At 48.1% G+C, this 18,751-nt stretch overlaps 1 protein-coding gene across 4 annotated transcripts in view; it reads left to right on the plus strand.

The window, feature by feature from the left end:
- The window catches only part of GOLGA2 (golgin A2), a 918,457-nt gene that overhangs the window by 852,082 nt on the left and 47,624 nt on the right, over positions 1 to 18,751 (plus strand). The window lies entirely within an intron of this gene.

Here is an 18,751-nt window from a genome sequence, read left to right on the forward strand (position 1 = left end):
ATTCTAACGAACTTCAAAAACTATCCTATCTTCACTGGTGAGAAAATGAATCCAGATGGCATGCTTGGATTCCTTGATTTTCGGGAGGATGGAGTGACACCATACATGATTTTCTTTAAGGACGGCTTAGAACTTGAGAAATGCTAACCTGGATAGATAACAATCGTGATTTATCATACATGGCTGCTGCTTTTTCATCTGCACAAGGACTGAGCTTTTCAACAACTTGACTGTCAAATTCAGCTTTGTTCATCCATTTTCACCCTGACTTTTGAGTGGAGATTTTTGTTTTAAACTTGTCATTAAGTTGAAAAAATAAAATGCATTGAATCCTCTCAAAATAAAAAAATAAAAAAACACTTCCGTCCAGTACATTTGAACCTTAGGGCAACGCCACCACATGTGTGTCAGAGATCTCTGCTGACCGCATCCCCTGGGACACATAGGTGAGGCCCCAGCGAACATCTTGGATAACCTCAGGGGATCCCTGTGCCAGCCCGTCCGTATTTTGAAAAGATGCTCTATGGAGGAGGTGAGCAGGCTGCCTTGGAGGGTTACTTTGTAAATTTGCGCCCAGTCTTCCTCCGTTATATCCTCTCCCATGTTTGCCTCCCCACAAGGCAGGATTTGTTCATAGCTTTGTACAGTCTGGATGTCATGCGTCCTGATTCCCCTTCTTCTGATGCCCCTTCTGCACACATATCAACTCCTACACGATTAGGGCGGCAGCGGTTCGGTGCCCGTTGGCATAACTCATGGAAAGGCACCAGTTACCGTCACCCAGAATGCCTGCGTCCGTTTCTCCACTGGCAACTCCCCTGGCGCCTCATCACAGGCCGTATCAGGAGCCCTGTTGACAGGCAACCCTGATCGGTTCCGCATCACAAGACACAGAAGACCCGATCACGTGTTAAAACCACAAATCACGTGACACGGAAGACTCGATCACATGACAACATAGCAACAGGATAAATGCTTTGAGTATGCGCCTTTTCAGTGCTTCACAGCTGTTCTATCCAGCACTGTTTGGCGCACTCTTGAACTCCGACTCTCGGCTTTTGGATTACAGACTTTGCTTAACGGTTTCCCCTCGCTTCCTCCTTGGATTGTTTGCCTGCAACTCTGCTCTTCGGTATACCGACCTACGGACTTCCATACCCTGACTCCTTCGGATTCTCCTTTCGGATTTGTTGTTAACTGTTGTCTTTCTGGAAACACTCGACCACGGATCTCACACGGACTGTTTTGGCTTATCCAGTACTGCTACCACGCTTCAAGTCCTTTCCCCAAATCCTTCTGCACCCTCAGTGCTCCCCCAGGTATTTCCAGTGTGTGACATGATTTCCAGCAAAGGCAGTGACCAGCCTTCTCCGCCCTATACTGCTGCTACCGCTTACCACACACTGAGGGTACTCCCAGAACGCTCACCACATTGTTCGCCCCGAGCCCACGGTTTGGTTAATGCCTCATCCATTTCACATCTCGGTAAGCCGTCTAGTGGTTCATAGCTTTCTCCCCTATCTGTTACTGCTCATTTGGTCTTGTGTTCATTACTTGCTTGCCTTACAGCGGTTTGGGGTTTCCGGCGCTCCTGGTTCCTGGCATTCCAGCACCTAATACCTGTGGCTTCAAGGATCGCACAGGGAGCTATTTAGTATCTCTCTGTGTGATACCTGGGGACAGAGGCTTTCATAATCTCCACGTCTATCAAGTTTTGACACTGGACAAGATACCCCTTCTAGTAGTGTACGCGTCAATGACCTTCTCAAACATGGTTGCCTTCCTTGTAACAACTCCCCCTCCCCCACAACTCCCCATTTAGGGTCGGTCAATATGCCCTTGTTTCGGAGCTATTCAAAAACTGAAACCTTGTCCCTTCCCAATACCTCCTGGATTGCTTCCAGGTCCAAAAAGGCCCCACCATTGAACAATTGTCTCCCCCCCCACTTCCTCCTGTTCCAGGCCCATATCGGACCACTTCTGCAAGAAAGCCAGCCCCTGGAGCGGGAAATTGAATGGGGGACCGCACACAGAAGACAGTGGGGAGGGCCATGCCGAGCCCCTGCAGTTACTTTGTGTCGTGCCAGATACACTAAAACAAAACCAGGGTGGGGTACGACCTTAGGCGTTCAGGGACTGACCTGAGGGGGGACCAAAAGTATCCTCTCCGGGAGATGCTTTGGGAGGGCCGTAAATAGATACAGGAGACTGGGGAGCACATTCATTTTTACAGAGGTCATCCGCCCGTACCAGGTTAGGGCAAGGTGGTCATATTCCGAGATCTGTACCGTTAGCGCTGGAAGTCAGTGAGGTACCACCTCTACACCCCCCCGGGTATGCCCCAAATCTGCCTGTTTGCTTGAATGCGAACGCTAGCTGTTCCATTGCTAGGGCATATAGTAATGGCGAGAGGGGGCACCCCTGTCTCGTGCCCCTTGCTAGCATGAAAGCCTCTGACAGCCCTCCATTAACACAAAGTCTAGCCCTGGGCCTATTATAGAGTTCCGTCACTAATCTCCGGAAGTTTGTTCCAAACCCTATCTACGTCAGGACCTTCATCATTAAGGGTAATTCGACCCTATCGAATACCTTCTCTGAGTCCAGGAATACCATGCAGGCATCTAGGCCCCTCATCTGTGCACAGTGATTCAAGGTTTGTGGTCTTCTGAATATTATCCAATCCTTGTCTTCCTTTTATGAAGCCCACCTGGTCACTGTGCACCAATTTAGGAAATCCCCCCCCCTCCAATCTCATTCCCAAAACTTTCGCCAGGATTTTTGCATCCCTGTTCAGGACGGAAACGGGTCTATATGAGGAACACTTGGTGGGATCTTTCCCCTCCTTCGGGACTGCTACTATCGTTGCCAGCAACATTGTGGGGGGCAAGGTCTACCCCTGTAGGCAGGCGTTGGACACTCTCACTAGGCATGGGGCTAACATTGATCTTAATAGTTTGTAGAATTTCGAGAAGACATCCCTCCCCCGGAGCGTCCCTTACTTCATACCCTTTATGGCCTGCAGGACCTCCTCTACTGTTATAAGGCGCTCAAGATTCTCCACTATTTCCTGGGAGAGCCCCGGGAATAGTGGAGCCACTCCAAAAACGTGTCTTTCTGTGGCTCCTCACCCTTCCATTTCGACGCATAGAGGATGCTGTAATACTTGTCAAACTCCTCTCCAATGCCTGTTTGGTCAAAGATGGACTCGCCCTTCTCGGTCTTAATGCGTCCAGTCGTTCTCTGCTTCCTTTTTTCCCTCAGTCTCCAAGCAAGGATCTTATCCGCCCTATCCCCTTTCAGGGTATTTCTGCTTCAAGAACAGAAGCTTCTTTTCCGTATCTTGATCCAGGATAGCCTTTAGTTGGGTTTTATAGCGCTGGATTTCTTTCGCCTTCGCAGGTGACGTGTATCCCCCCCTGGGGAACCCCTGGCTGGATTAGCACAATCTCTCGGCATAAGTCACATTCCTTCCTCCCACTTTCTTTCTTCTGGGAGCCTATCCTAACCAATGTCCCCGGAATTGTGGCATTAAAGCCCTACCACAGGGATTGAATCCCCACCTCCCGGTATATGATTCCCGAGAGGAGTTCCTGTTGCACCTCTCTATCCTTCAGCAGGAAATCATTGCACCTCCAACTCCCCCTGGCCACGATGTCCGTCCCATGCCCACTGAGATCCTTGCCATATCGTGGTCTGACCGTGGGATTGGGGTCACCTGAGAGTCCAAAACCTGCGCGTTTAGGGTTGTATCTACCAGAATCAGGTCTACGCGAGAGTATGAGTTATGCCCAACTGAGAAGTGCGTCAGTGGCCTATCCAGAGAGGGAGTCAACCAAGCCCAAAACCTTGTTCACTTGCCTGAAGCGTACGGGGTTCCTGTCACTTCCCCTTACGGGAGGTCCCTTCCCCATTCTCCTACAGTCTATCGCTGGGTCTAACACCATGTTAAATTTCCCCTCCCCCACCAGCAATTGACCCTCTACAAATGCGATTAGTGTGCCCCTCACCTCCTCCCAGAAATCGCACTGGCCCTAATTTGGAGCACAAACAAGGGGGGGTCCTGGGAGTGTCTCTGCCAGCCTACATCCCGGGTTATAGTCTCAACCAGAGTCTTTAGCTCACCATCCTTTCACAGAAGAGAAATGTCCACTACATATCAGTCTGTCTCCTGCCCAAGGGCAGTCCAGCACCGAAATGCCAGGCAATTCTCTTCTGAGCAAGAGTACCAACAGCAACCCTAGACACGTGTTTCGGCCTAGTTGGGCCTTGTCAGATTTGGAGCATACACAGATCCCAGGGTGATCTGGGCCTCTTGCAGCAGACCCTTTTATAAACGCCCATCTCCCCTTCGGATCGGCGAGTACCGATTCCACCCGGAATCCCAGTCGGGCGGAGACTGGATATGCCACCCCTCTCCTTTTCCTTGGATCAGAAGCCAAGTAAACTTCCCCCACCTCCCAGGACCGAAGTCAGGGTTCCCTTGCCCTCAGCCAGCGTGTTTCTTGAAGAAAAAACTAATCAAGTTGTGCCCTCTTAAATTCACGGAGCACAAGCAACCTCTTGTTTGGTGAGTTGAGGCCTTGTGCGTTGAAGGAGCCAACACACATTTCACCAATGCCAGACATTGCTTTGCTGCCTAAACACTGCATAATTCACCACTACCCCGAGTCTGTTCCGTCCATGGGCCTTTGTCCTCAGGACCCATGGAGCGTTGAGTAAACTTTGACTTAGCGCACCCTGGACAGAATATAGCCCAACCAACTAGGTTAGAAGAAAATGTCTGTGCTGGATGCTCTGTGATGTTCCAGCTCTGGACCCGACCTCCGTATTCCTTGGTCTAGTGACTGAAGACAGGACACTGGATGTAATCTCTTAGCACCAGTCTCGAGTGAGGACTTGGCGCGCGACTTTCAACAACTTCTTGGTTCACTCTGTGGTTTCGGCACCTTTTCTGCAGCACCAACAAAGGACGCGATTCGCCCGGCCAGTCTTCTTCGCTTCCTGCAGTCCTGCACTCTGATGAGGGGGTCTGGGTGAGTTGGATTGGATCTCTGGAGGGTAGGCGGATTCGGCCTTTCCATGACGATGCACTGAAATTGGGCAGCAGGTCTCCTGGTATTGGGGTTCTGCAGCACTGGAAACTCTCAGAACCTCGGGAGATGGCTCAAATCAAAGTTTGTCTTCAGTCTGGTTGTTTCCCCCAGCCAAAGGAAAGGAGTCGTCCTCTTCGGAGCTCCTCTATCGCACAGGAAACTGGGTCCAGACAGCAGTGATCGTTTTGCTAGTAATGGTGAAAAAAGGACGGTCCAAAGTTGGTACTTGGGTGCCCCTATTGTGCACTACCGGGGCTATGGACGGAGCATGCAGTCCAGAAATTACACAATAGTTGGTAGACCACATCCACTGCCACCAGCCATAACTAGGAAATTGTCTGTGACTAAAAAGTCAGATGAGCAGAGAAAAAGTAGGTACTAGGCATCCCTTTGGCACTCCACTTAATGTGGTGTGTGCCAATCTCTCGGACTATAAAGTTTTGGGCGAGATACTAAATATCTCTCCTTAAGATCTGTAGTTACTTGAGGATACAGAAAAAATCATCTTAAAGGAGGACCCTAAGTGTCTCCAGCAACACTGCCCATAAGGAGCTAAGAGCTGCAGTAGTAAAACACAATGCCTTTAAGAGCTATGGGCCAGACAGACCCCATATAGTACAGGTAGAGTACAAAGAATAAAGTTCCAACAGATAGAGCCCACAAGAACGAATGAGAGGAAAAAGGCTCCACTCATTCAGGATTTAAAGAAAAGGGTCCAGAAGTCCAGCAAAACGTGCTGGGGTCTGACTAAGAGGGGGGGTGAAGCATAACAATGATACATCTCCAACAAGCCGGGGTCCCGATTGTATTCCCTGTGGTCTAGATGGGTAACAGATGAATGGATATTAATATCAGGGTCCTGTCTCAGTTGTGCTGGATCTTTCTTCCTCCTCTTGCATTCAGAGCAGTGAGACCTGGATCAGGATAAGAGACCTAGGCAAGATTGTATGCATTACACTTTGGGTGCACTACAACAACCCTGACCTCCTGGCAATAGGAATCCAACCTTTGTTTTAAGTCTGTACTACACAGGTTGGTAGCGTGGACAACTAGCCAGGCTTATCTCAAGAGGGGCCAGTGTGAGCTCTAGGAGAGTTACAGAGATTCACAGTGACGAGTATTCAAATAAACGCTTATACAATAAACAATTGTTAATTTATTTAACAGTCAGTTTGAGTAAGCCTTCTTCAGAAGGGCAATATAATAGCAACACACAAATACACTCCAAAATACACGCTATTAGTATTTCGTAATCAGGAAGTACCCTTTTGGGATAGCACACAGACACGTTCTACACCCTCAGGTGACTTAAATAGATAGGACGCTGGACATTAATATATCACTGTAGCATTTAGAGCAATGCTTAAAAGCATGTCAAAGTAAAGGGTTATAGAATAAAGAGTTTGCACAAATATTCTGAAGCAGGTAAGTACTTTTGAACCCCGAATGCAAAGTAAATTAACCCCTTCCTGGAAGGACAGGTAAAACACAATGTCAGAGGACAGAAGAGTTATTCAGGGAGCCAGGATAGCCATTGTCAATTGGGCAAAAGTATAGGTGAGCTGAAGCACTTCTTGTAGGTGATTAAAAGTCTTGCACAATGTTTTAGAAGTCTTTGTAGCAAAGAAGAAATCAAAGTAGGGCCACTAGCTGATTAGGCTTGTGAGGTAAAGAAGCTGTTAGCAACTCTACAGAAGCAACCAAGACAAGTCTCCACTGAGAACAAGTGAGGTTACACAACACGAGGTATGTTCTCTTAGACTGTACAGTACTGTACAGTACCTTTGGTTAGAAGAAATGGTTCCAGCTGACTTATATTCCTGTCCAGCTCTGCAGATCCTGGGTTCCTGGGCCGCAGTTTTGGGGACAAGAGGGAGGACATCTGAAGGACTCTTGCGCTGCAATGGGATGATCGGCAACAGGAAAGGACCAACTTCTATTCAGTGGCACTTTGCGGTTTCAGCTCCTCGCATCTCAGAAAATAGCACTACCGCGGACTCTCAAATTCCACTTTGGACTTTCCTCGCATCTGGGGTCCAGCACTCTGTTGAGGTGGCCAAGGCTTGGCCAGTCCTGCTTACTAGGAGTTCGGAGGATCTTCCAGCAGCTCAGGTCGGACTTAAAAGTTATGCACTCCGAATCTGGTGTTCCTCTCCCTGGCACTTCGGTTCCTGCAGCAGCAAGGAAGTTCAGCCAGCTCCAAGATGATGTCCAGACGAGTTCACTTTGGAGTTGATTGGTCCCACCAACTCAAGGGGAGAAGTTGTCCTTACAGGGCTTCTCTAGTCGAGGCGAATTCGGAGCTTCAGCACAGCAGCAGGGCTTCACCGGGCAAACCAACAGACCAGGAGTTGCAGCATGCGTCTCTTCCAAGTTCTTCTTTGGATTTCTTCATCCAGTGGTCGACTCTGCCTTCCAAGCCAAAAAGCCTTGCCTTTTATGCAGGTTTCTACCATTCATTCCAGCCTAGCTGTCAGTCACTCAGCAGGGTGGCTGTCCTTGCCGGACAATCACCTTTGGGTGCATTCCTGCAACCAAGGGGATTAAGCACAGGGAGTTTCGGGCACCTCCCTCACTTCCTGCCCCCGCTAGACACTCTGGAGCCAGAGGCGGGCTTCACTCGTGAATCCCGCCAAAGACAGAACAAACCAACGAATCAAACCTGGTTTGGTGTGCATAGTAAATCTCAAGAAGGACCTGTCCACAAAGAAATGGCAAAAAAAGACGACCCGAGGCCTTTTGACAAAATGGGCACCCATGGGTGGTTTACTGCGGCTGCGGCTGCGAACGCAGCCCGCAGTCAAAACTCTCAATGGTAGTTAAAAGTAAACCACTGCCACCAGTCATTATTCGTAGAAAGGGTAACATCAAAATGTTAAATGAGAAACTAGAAAAGGGGATAATAAGTAACCCCTCCAGCACCCTATGATAAAGTTACAAATGTAAGTAAAGTCAATTTCACCTCACTGATCTTGGAAACAGTAGTTTATTCAAGAGAAGGTATTTAAACCTTTGGGAAATCTGAAGGTGCTGTGTGTCACAATGTAAAAAGATGATTCCTATGGAGTTTGTCAGACTCCACAACCAAAAGAAAGAGTGTTTAAATCACATACAAATACATGAGCGAGTGGGGAAAAAGGTCTCACTCTCTCCAAGTAAGAATTTAAAAAGTCCTGGAGTCCAGCAGAAGTGCTGGGGGTCTCTAAGGTAGAGAGGAATTGGCACATTTCTGAGAATTCTCCCTAACAGAGAGTCAGCATGCTCCATAAAGGCTTCTGGGACTTCTTCCACCCTTCTTATTGTCCCGTGGTTATACTGCGTCTCGCCTGGGTGGATACAACCCCTGGATGCCCCTACCCAGGGGATCCTCCCTCGCTTGTCCACCCCCAGTGATGGGATCCAAAAGCAATGGCCCTCCCCTTGCCACCCGAAATGAGGGCTACATGTGAGGGCTACATATAGAGGGCTCATGTAGAGGGTTTACATGTGAGAATACCCCTAGGTTTCTCACACTAGGTGAGAGGGGGGAAAATGATTCCCACTCACCGAGGAATAAGGGAAAATAACCACAAAGTCAAGCAAAAAGTCCTGGGGTTGACACAGGTCAGGAAGATTTATCACTGAAATTAGAATCTTAATGAACAGTGGGAGGAAGATTCATCAGAACATTAGAGTGGTATTTTCTTTTTTCCCTGATGCGGTCCAGACTGAACATGCTTTACTAAAGGGTACTTTCCCTCTATCCTTCACTACAAAGGTTCCTCCACACTGTTAAATTGCTGAAAAATGCAGTGGTACAAAATTCCCCTGTTAGGGAATCCGCAGTAATCCTTTGTAAACATTTGTTTTTTGTTCATTCTTTTTCATTAAATTCAAACTGGTACAGCCCATAAAATAGGGTGGGCATATGAAACAGCAGACAGTTAATTCACAATGCAGTTATGGTCACCATTCCCCCATCCATATATATTCTATGATCTCTGCCTTAATGCCAGTAAAACTGAGATTCTCTTCATCGGCGCACCCGCTCCCTCCTTTCCTGTAGCTTTCTGGCCGGACTCACTTGACCCTCTTCCTGTTCCGACCTGTGAGGCTAAAAACCTTGGGGTCATCTTCGACTCCACACTTTCCTTCTCTCCTCACATCTCTAAGAAGTCACACTACCAGCTGCATCTCCTCAGAGATATTCATCCCTTCCTCCTTTTGCCCCAGAAGCTCACTGTCTCCAGAGCTCTGGGTCTCTGTAGGCTGGACTACTGCAACAGCCTTTTTCTAAATCTGCCTGCTTCTACTCTCCGCCCTCTGTAACTCATCCAGAACAGGGCTGCGAGACTTGTGCTTGGACTTAAGCCCAGGGATCGTATCTCTCCAGGACTGACATTTCTGCACTGGCTCCCAGAGGCTGCGAGGATTAAGTTCAAAACCATCTGCATTATCCACAAGGCCTTCTGTGGTCTGGGGCCTCAATATCTTCAACTCTCTTCCTAAATATCTTCCTTCTCGAACTCTTCGCTCATCCGCCTCCAACTCCCTCAGGGTCAGTCGCTTCTCCAAGCAACGAGTTGGTGGTAGATCTTTCTTTGGCTTTCTTTGGCTGGGGACTCCCTCTGGAACAGCTCCCTGAAACTTGAGAAGAACCATCTCCTCTGATTTCGGGCCCAGGTCCCCTCTCTGGCCAGTTGCACACCTTCACTGCCTTCTTGGCAAACCCCGCACCTGGGAACTGTTCTCTGTATCCCTTCATTCCCCTACCAGCACTTGACACTTGATGATTGCACTTACCCCTGCACTGCCTCCAGCTGACCGTACTTTTACTTATTGCTTTATTCTATTTATTTTTATGTCAATCCTATGTACTGCACTTTTTCCCTTCCCTCTACTCCTGCACTTGCTCAATCTCAATGTTACCTGGCCTAGTAAGATCGTTCTCTGTCTTCCCCCTGTTCCCACTCCCTTGCTTCATCACGCCTTGAAACACTTGTTTATAGGCACGTTATAAGTGCCATATCATATCGTAATCCCCCCTCGCCCCACCCCCCCCAATCCTCCCCTTGACTCTTATATGTACCAAACATGTCGTGGGAAGCGTTGTATAGATTATTCGCCAGCATATAACGGTCTCTGTGTATATCCATCACAGACTATTCCCTAGTGATATGTGGGCCACGTTCAGACTCCCCTTACTGCCCCTGGGTCTCCCGCCCAGTGCAGTGGTCCCTTTGACTTAGTTTGTCATCGCACTACCCTTGCTCGTATATAACAAGAGTGGCGAGTATCACCTTCTGGTTCATAGCCGTATAAGATGCTGGAGGTTTACATACATGGTTCAGTGTGTAGCCTGCGCAAGCTTAGCAAGGGGCTTAAGGGTACTGTGTTCCAAAGAGCAGAGCTTGGTAAGTAATGTTTTCCACAAGAGTATGGTGTGTGGGCTGGCGGCTTTCCAGTTAAGGATCAGGATTTCATGAGCAGCAAAGAGCATTGTGTATTATCTTGCGCTGCCGGGGTCTGTGTGCCAGTCTTCCCTCTCCCCCCCCCAAATAGCAGCGGGCCAGGTTCAAATTCAATCTGTACCCCGTCTGTGTGTGATCTGTGTATGTATCATTCTCCAATATGCCACGAACCGCGGGCAGGACCAGACAACGTGCCCCATCGTACGCAGCCCTCTGCATAGTCGCCAACAGGCTGGGGAGTGTGAGCCTCATCGGGAATTGTTTGCTCTGCGTATAGTACATCTGTTGGATCAGTTTGTATTGGATATCCCTGTTACGATCGACCAAAAAAAGCCTCAAAGAAGCCATATAGGTCGCCTGGATGAAGCACTATTCCCAGATCGCTAGACCACGAGTCGCTAAGATATGGTTACACTCTACATTATTGCGGGCGCATATTGTGTAGAAAGTACGCAGTCGTGGGAATGCTGTTGTATTCTTCTCCATCTCGATTCCGCCTTCTGTCAGTGCAGCCGAACAGGATTGTACCGAAATGTGTTTGCGGATCACCGATAAGTGTCCTATATTGGAGCCACTCTGACTCCCCCAGCCAGAGCAGCTGCCTCGCTCCGAGAAACTAACTGGGGAGTGCTCCTCGTATAGGTCCATCACCCTAACCTGTTGCCACGCTACATCTTGGTTGTGGTGTAACTTAAGATCTAGCCCGTATGACAGTAACGCTCAAAGCTGATGCAGGCTGGTGTCACCTGAATCAGCAAGCCTAGTATCACCCTTAGTCTGTGCCATTGTGAGAGCCTTGGCCCTATTACCAGTTGTTTTGTAATCTCGTCAGGCAGTTTGTTTGGGAGAATAGCCCGGGTCTCAGATGGCAAGAGCTGCGCCACTAGGAATAGCTCCATTGCTTTCCAGCTGGTCTGGTCTCTGGCATTAAGCCAACGTTTGGCCCAGCACACCTGCTCATCCTGGTAGTATTTTCTCCATGCCGGTAACGCTAGTCCACCATCAGATTTAGAGGCCTGAAGTATTTCAAGCCTGAGCCGCGCTTTCTTTTCCCTCCTAACAAATTTAGATATATAAGTGTCCAATTCTTTAAACATCTGACTCGTCGGGGTAAAGGGGAGCATCATGTCCAGATAAGTCCATTTCAGTAGAGTTCATTTTGAAGGCGTTTATCCTCCTGGAAAGGGACAGCGGGAGTGAGTCCCACCTGAGCAGATCTTGTTTTAATTCAGCAGGATCGGGGTGAATAATTTAGTCCTAATATTTCGCTTAGGGCAAGGCATATTTTCACACCTAAGTACGTAACATAACAAAGCTGAAACTTAAAAGGGGCCACCCCACCAGGGTCCCAAGGGACGTTGGGCCTTAATGGGAGGAACTCAGATTTCATCCAATTTATGACGTAGCCTGCCATGGGACTGAAATGTTGCAACAGCTGGTGCAGTCTCGGGAGGGAGGTCTTATAGTTGTTCATGTACGCTAGTAAGTCGTCTGCATACATGGATACCCTATGTTCTTCCGTACCCAATTGTATTCCCAACCACCCAGGGTCAGTCTGTAATGTTCCCGCTAGTGGCTCAATGGTGAGGGTGTATAAGAGGGGGGATATCGGCTACCCTTGCCGTGTACCTGAGTGTAGGGAAAAGGGGGCTGACATAATACCATTCGTAACCACTGCAGCCATCAGTTCCTATAGAGAAGTCTTACTAGTTGGGAAACAGTAGGTGTCTAGTACTTGGACATAAAGTCCCATTGGACTTCATCAAATGCCTTCTTGGCGTCTAGCATTAGGATTCCCTCTTCTGGGTCTAACCCCCCCAGCAATGACGCGGCATTAGTCCTTCAATGCGTTGGGCCAAGCATTTTGCCAGGATCTTTGTGTCAGCGTTGATCAGATAGATGGGTCAGTAAGACCCACAGTCCCCTGGATTGCGCCCTTTCTTGTGAAATACTACATGGTAGGTGGCCATAAATCCTAGCTTCTGCATATACAGACTCAAGGGCGGGCGCTAGAAGGTCCGCTAATGATTTATAGAAGTTGATGTGAAGTCTATCGGGGCCGGCAGCCTTCCCCGCCTATAGCGATGTGATTGCTCGGAGGACCTCCGAAGCAGTGATTGGAGCGGCAGGCTCTTCAATGTGGGATGCTCCCTGCTTAGGGAGCTTTATGGTAGCTAAACATTCACAAATACAATGTGGATTTATTGGGTCCGGTTCCGCATTAAAGCGCGCCGTAGAATTGTGCAAATTTCTCATTAATATACTCATCTCCCTCAAGTAGGTTTCCGTCCCGGTCTCCAATGGAGTCGATCATTTGTAATCTCCTTCGCAATAGTATGCTTGTGACCAGCTGCTGAATGATTTCTGGGTGCAGGAGGAGGACAGCCCCTTTGTCTAATCAGAGCCTACCAAGCCTCGCAAGTGTCTGAGGGTCTTGTGTAAGTTTATGCTGCTGCTCTATGGACAATATGTCAGCCCTCGTTAGGGAGAATTCTCATTTCTGTGCTAATTCACTTCAACCTTAGAGACCCCCAGCTGTTTTGCTGGACTTAAGGACTTTCAATGTTAACCCTGGAATGGGTGAGCCCGTTTTCTCACTCTCATATGTTTTGACCTGATTTGGATTACGTGCTTTTGTTTTTGGAGACTGAGGCATCTACTTTTTGTAAGGTGACACACAGCACCTTCAGTGCAGTGTCACAGAGAAATCCTTTTAGATTTCTCATAAGGTTTAAATACCTTTTCTTGTGTGTACTACTGTTCCCAAGAATAGTAAAGTGAAATTGACTTTACTTACCTTTTCTCTTTGTAGGTCCAGCACACACCATTTTATGTGGAGTGCTGGGGGGAGGTTGCTTAGTAGCCCCTTATCCTACCTACTCATGTAACATTTTCTGGTACACTCACTACTTTAAATGTCTGGTGGCAGTGGTTTAAATGTTCCTACCATTGTGCTTTTCTACCGCATGCTGACACCTCAGCTGCAGTATAGCACCCATGGGTCACCATTTTGTCAAAATGGCCCCATTTTTTTTTTAGCCATTTTCTGTTTGTGAGGTCGGTCTTGGGTTTTACTCTGCACACCAAACCAGGTTTGAGCCCTTTGTTAGTTTTGCCTTTGGTGGGTTTCAGTTCTGAAAGGGCAGTAAGTGAGGGAGGTTCCCGAAACTCCCCTGTCCTTTGTCTTTAGGAATGCCTGAATGCACCCAGCCACCCTGAGGGTTTTGGCTTTTGGGACTGAAGACCAAGTCGACCACTGGGAAGAACACCCCATGAAAAAAACGTGAACAAAGCTTGCTGCATCCTCCTGGACCTTTGACTTGCCCGGTGAAGCCCTGCTGCTGTGCTGAAACCCCTTTTTCTGATTGACAAGATAAGCTCTGCAAGGGACGACTTCTTCCCTTGGGTTAGTGGGACCAACTACCCCGAGATGAACTCCACTGGACCATCTTGCCCGACTGGCTGTACTTCTTTGCTGCTGCAGGAACCGAGTACTAGGGGTTGAGAAATCCATAGTCGAGTGCAACATCTGAAATCCGGCCTAAAGCTCCAGGCATCCCCTAAGAACCCTACAGAAGCAGGACGACCAGAGCTCGAGTCCCCTCACCAAAGTGCAGGACTCCAGGAAGCTCAACCGGTGTCCAAGATCCACGGTGGTGCTGTTTACCGAGCATTGAAACCGCAAATTGCCGCGAAGAGCCTGTAGCTGCCACCAACCTTCGAATTGCTGCAGCAGGAGTCCCCAGACGTCCTTTCTCTTGTCCCCATGACTGAGGCCCAGGATCTGCATCGCTGCAACCAGACAAAAGCCGGCTTGGCCACTCTTCTTCTGACCAAAGGTACTGTCCTGACTTGGGTAACTTACCTCAGTGTCTGTAGCTTGCTATTCTCAGTTGAGACTTGCATTAATTGTTTTACTAAGAGTTGATTTCAGCTCTAACCTTCACAAGTGTAACAGCTTGTGACCCTACTGTGATTCTTCTTCAACAAACTCTAACTTTGTGCAAGACTTTTACTAAGAAGTGCCTCAGCTCCATAGACTTTGCTCTAAATGGCTCTGGCTGTCCTATCTCCCTGCAGACACTTCTAGCCCATTTGACTATGATACTTACTGTCCCTCATAGGTGATCAGTTGGTTTTAAACTAATATTGCTGAGTAAGATTTTTATCTAGACTTCATTGGAAGATTTAAAGTGCTCACATGCTCTGAGAACCTGTTTAACCTTTTCCTTCTTCTAACCTTTCTTTTCTGCCAACCTCAGAATCTACAAAGTGTACTAGTGATATATAAATGCAATTACTGTCCTAGTTAGTGAAGTCAACTCTGGGAGTAGGACGTGTGTAAGAAGCATCTGTTAAGACTATCTACTAGCTTTGTGTTGATTCTGGAAAAGTATTTTGAAGTGTATTTGATTGCTACATATTTTACCCTTTTTAAGAAATGCTTATTTAAAAACTATTGTTAAATAAATAACTATTTAAAACAAAAACCTTGAGTGCAAGTGTTACTTATTTGTAGATTCCATTGCTACAGCTCTACAGCTCACATTTACCCCACTTGAGATAAGCCTGGCTGCTCAGTGTCACTACCACCTTGTGTAGTACAGGCCTATACCAATAGGTAGGTTACCTAATAGCAAGAGGACAAGGGTTGTGTAATCTCCCACAGGATTACTACTTAAATTCTTGCCTAACCGCCCTCAATTGTGCTTCCCGCTCTCCCCTAGTTTGTTTATGGGCCCACCTCGAGATACTGCCCTCTCATGTATGCCTTATATGCGTCCTAACGTTTCAGTGCGGTATAGTCAGAGGACACATTAGTTTGCCAGAACAGATCAGTATCCCCCCTTCTAGATGCTCAAGGAAATCCGAATATCCCAGGGCTCTCTGGTTAAGATGCCATAGCGGTCTCTTGCGAGGGACCTCCAGAAGGTCTATGCGTAGTAGCACCGGTGCATGGTCCGAGAGAGTGGAGGCTAGTATGTTACACTCCTGAATTATGTCTGTGGCGTTGGAGGGAAGAAACCAGTAGTATATCCTGGAGTAGCTGCCATGCCTATTGGAATAAAAGGTGTAATCTCTCTGGTGTTCATGTGTGATTCGCCAGGCGTCCCCGAGTCAGAGCTCTTCTAGGAGGGATTGAAGAGTGGCCAGCGTACGCAGGTTAGATTGTGTGGTTGCAGATGCGCTTTGATGGTCCAGTGGTGGGGCCAGAGCTATGTTTAAGCCCCCCCCCCCTACTGTCACAGCACTCGTGTATTGTACGTGCTCCCCAAAGGTATGCATGAAAAAGGATGGCATGTCAGTCGTGGCTCCGTATGTATTGAGAAGAGTGATGACTTGGTGCTGTATGCGAACTTGTACCAGGATATACCTGCCACTCCCATCCGCAGTTGTTTTTAAGACCCAGAAGGGAACCCGCTTATGGATTAAAATGGATACACCCCTCTTCCTCTGACACAGAGTGCACTGCCGTCCCGACCCACCCCCGGCCCAACTTCAGATTCTGTCGCATTGAGTTGAGTTTCTTGGAGAAACGCGATGTCTCCTTGCATATCATGCATGTAATTGAGCATTTGTTTTCTTTTTATGGGGTGGCCCAGCCCTTGGATATTAAGGGTCTCACATATAAAGGTTGTCATTTCAGTGGGGGTCATTCCGAGTTGGGCGGTAGGGGCTTAACGGCACCGTTAAGGATGGTGGTACCGTTAAACCCCTACCGCCCTATTCCGAGGTCCCTTAGCAGGTCCCAGCAGGAACGGCTGGTCTGACCAGCTGTTCTTAGCGGGACCCGTTAAGGGACCTTGGAGCTAATAACAGGCCCGCATTTTGCGGGCCCATTATTAGCACCTTCCCCATTCCCATTGAGCCCTATGGGGGCTCAAATGGGAATGGGGAATGGTTTACTGAATGGGGACTTACCGGGTCCTCCAAGGTCGAAATGACCCGGTAAGTCCCCATTCAGTGAGACCGGACCTGGGTTTGGAGGCAGCCATGGCACTAATAGCGACATGGCCACCTCCAAACTCGTAATGACCAGTTTCAGGGAGGGAAATTCACCCTCTGTGGGTTCACTGCCCGATTTTCCCTACCCCGACCTGTACGCATGGTGACATCGGGGTCTCATATAGAGGATTACCCTAAAACAAATCCAAACCATAAACAAACATTGCTACTTTGGGATCGGAAAACTATATCCCAATACAGAATAATAAAAGCCCATGCGTGGGGGTGGTCTGGGAGGGTCTGAGGGCCCTTGCTGCTCCCCATGCATACCGGTGCCCCCGACCGGGGGACATCGGTGGTGTCAGGAAACATCTTCAACATTCGAACAGTTAACGTAAAACGCATACATACAGTTGTGGCAGATGAGCTCCGGGTGACGGGTCATGCATCCTGTGTCATCCCGTCTATAACCTAGCATCTGGTGCTAGCAGTATTGGAGTCATATAGAGAAGCGACTTTGCTGAATTACATCATCAAGGGCGTCCAATTGGTAGTGAGTGAATAAGTGATATGTCCCCCTAGGAAAAAGATGGCCTCCTGATGGTGCTCCCTCATTAAGGATGTCGAGAGGCTTTGAGCTAGCTTTTGAGCCAGGATTTATGGCCAGGGTTCTGCAGTATTCAAGTCAGTGGTGCCTCTCATTGATGTTCAAGGGCCACTGACCATTTGCCCACCTTCTTCCAGCATCCCTGTTGTCTGGCTCTATGTTACATTCGGGGTGGAGGTGAGAAGTTCTCACTGGGGATTCCCAAGTTCTACAGGAGGGAAATCCGTGGAGACAAGTTCTCATTGTTTTAGGAAGCGCCAGGCTGTTTCTGTATCATCAAAGGAGTCTCATATAATAACAGGGACTTAGGCTACCCCACCTGTTTGACTCTGGCCTGGAATGGATTCAACGCACTTTGTACAAATCACTATCGGTGATCTGTGCATCAGAGAACACCCAGATTACATTTCATACAACAATTTTATTCATGTGACTATTAAAAATAAAAATAGCGTTACGGAGCTATCCACCGAAACCTTTTGTTGCCCTTACTTACTGGGTAGTAATACACTGTTCAAGGCTTATCACGTTAACCGCATACAATGGAAAATTGTATACAGTTTATGCAGTGTGGGTTAGTACATCTGGTGACTTTTAAATGTGGTATGATTGTCTTCACATTTCTCTAGTCTTCTTCTGACTTAGGCCCCCCTTATCCAAAAAGAGGGCCACACTACTACCCCCTTATTACAAATCATCAAAGGAGTGCCATTGTTTCTCCAAGAAAATACACCAGACGGCTCTGAACTTTAGTAATATCTGTAGTCTGTGCCTTTCAGGGCTTCAAAAATAGGATTGAACTCTTCCCTGCGTCTTAAAACCTCGATGGAAAAGTCGTTGAATATCCGGTTGTCGGACACTTCACACATTCTGTGCCCATGGACCTATAGGCCTTTAGGATAGCCATCTCAGCCCAATGGCTCCCGAGTCAAAGATCGGATCACCCTCAAAATCCTCACCCTCACTCACAAATGCCTCTCCTTCTCCGCCCCGTCCTATCTTTCAGATACCATCCTCAAACCTTCCTCCACACGTCCCACTAGGATGCAATACGCTAACCTACTCTGCATCCCACGCATCAAAAAAGCCAAAGCCGGAGGTCTAGGTTTTCCCTACATTGCAGCACAGACATGGAACGCTCTCCCTTCAGACACCCGAACGGAAAACTCTGTAATTTATGTACTACTTGTAACTACGGTTTCCTTTGTAACTAAGATGTCTGTAACAAGGGCCACGATGCTTCTGGGCTGATGTGCGCTCAACAAATTTGAATAAATAAATCTTATGTTGGAAATTCAGCAGCTGCATTGTGATGACATGTGGGCGTTCTACAGGAGCGGGTCTGGGGATGTGGGCCCTATGCACCCATTCTATGATGAGATTTTTTGGGTCTTGGATCTGTAGCTTTTCATGATAAAAGCTGTATATATAGGCCTCCACGCCTGTCCCCTCGCTGTGTTCAGGGAGGCCCACCAGGTGGTGGGTGTTCCTTCAAGATCTGTTTTCCTGATCCTCCAATTTTGCACCTAACCGCCAGACCTCCTTAATCAGAACATAGATGTTCGTGGTGGCTGTGTCAACATTGTCCTCTAGCGAGCTGATGCGCTGTTCGTTGTTTGTTGTTCGCTCTGCCTTTGCACTGAGACGTGTGTGGA

This window comes from Ambystoma mexicanum, chromosome 8, assembly GCF_040938575.1.
Source record: "Ambystoma mexicanum isolate Mex_15411 chromosome 8, UKY_AmexF1_1, whole genome shotgun sequence".
Classification (NCBI taxonomy): Eukaryota; Metazoa; Chordata; class Amphibia; order Caudata; family Ambystomatidae; genus Ambystoma; species Ambystoma mexicanum.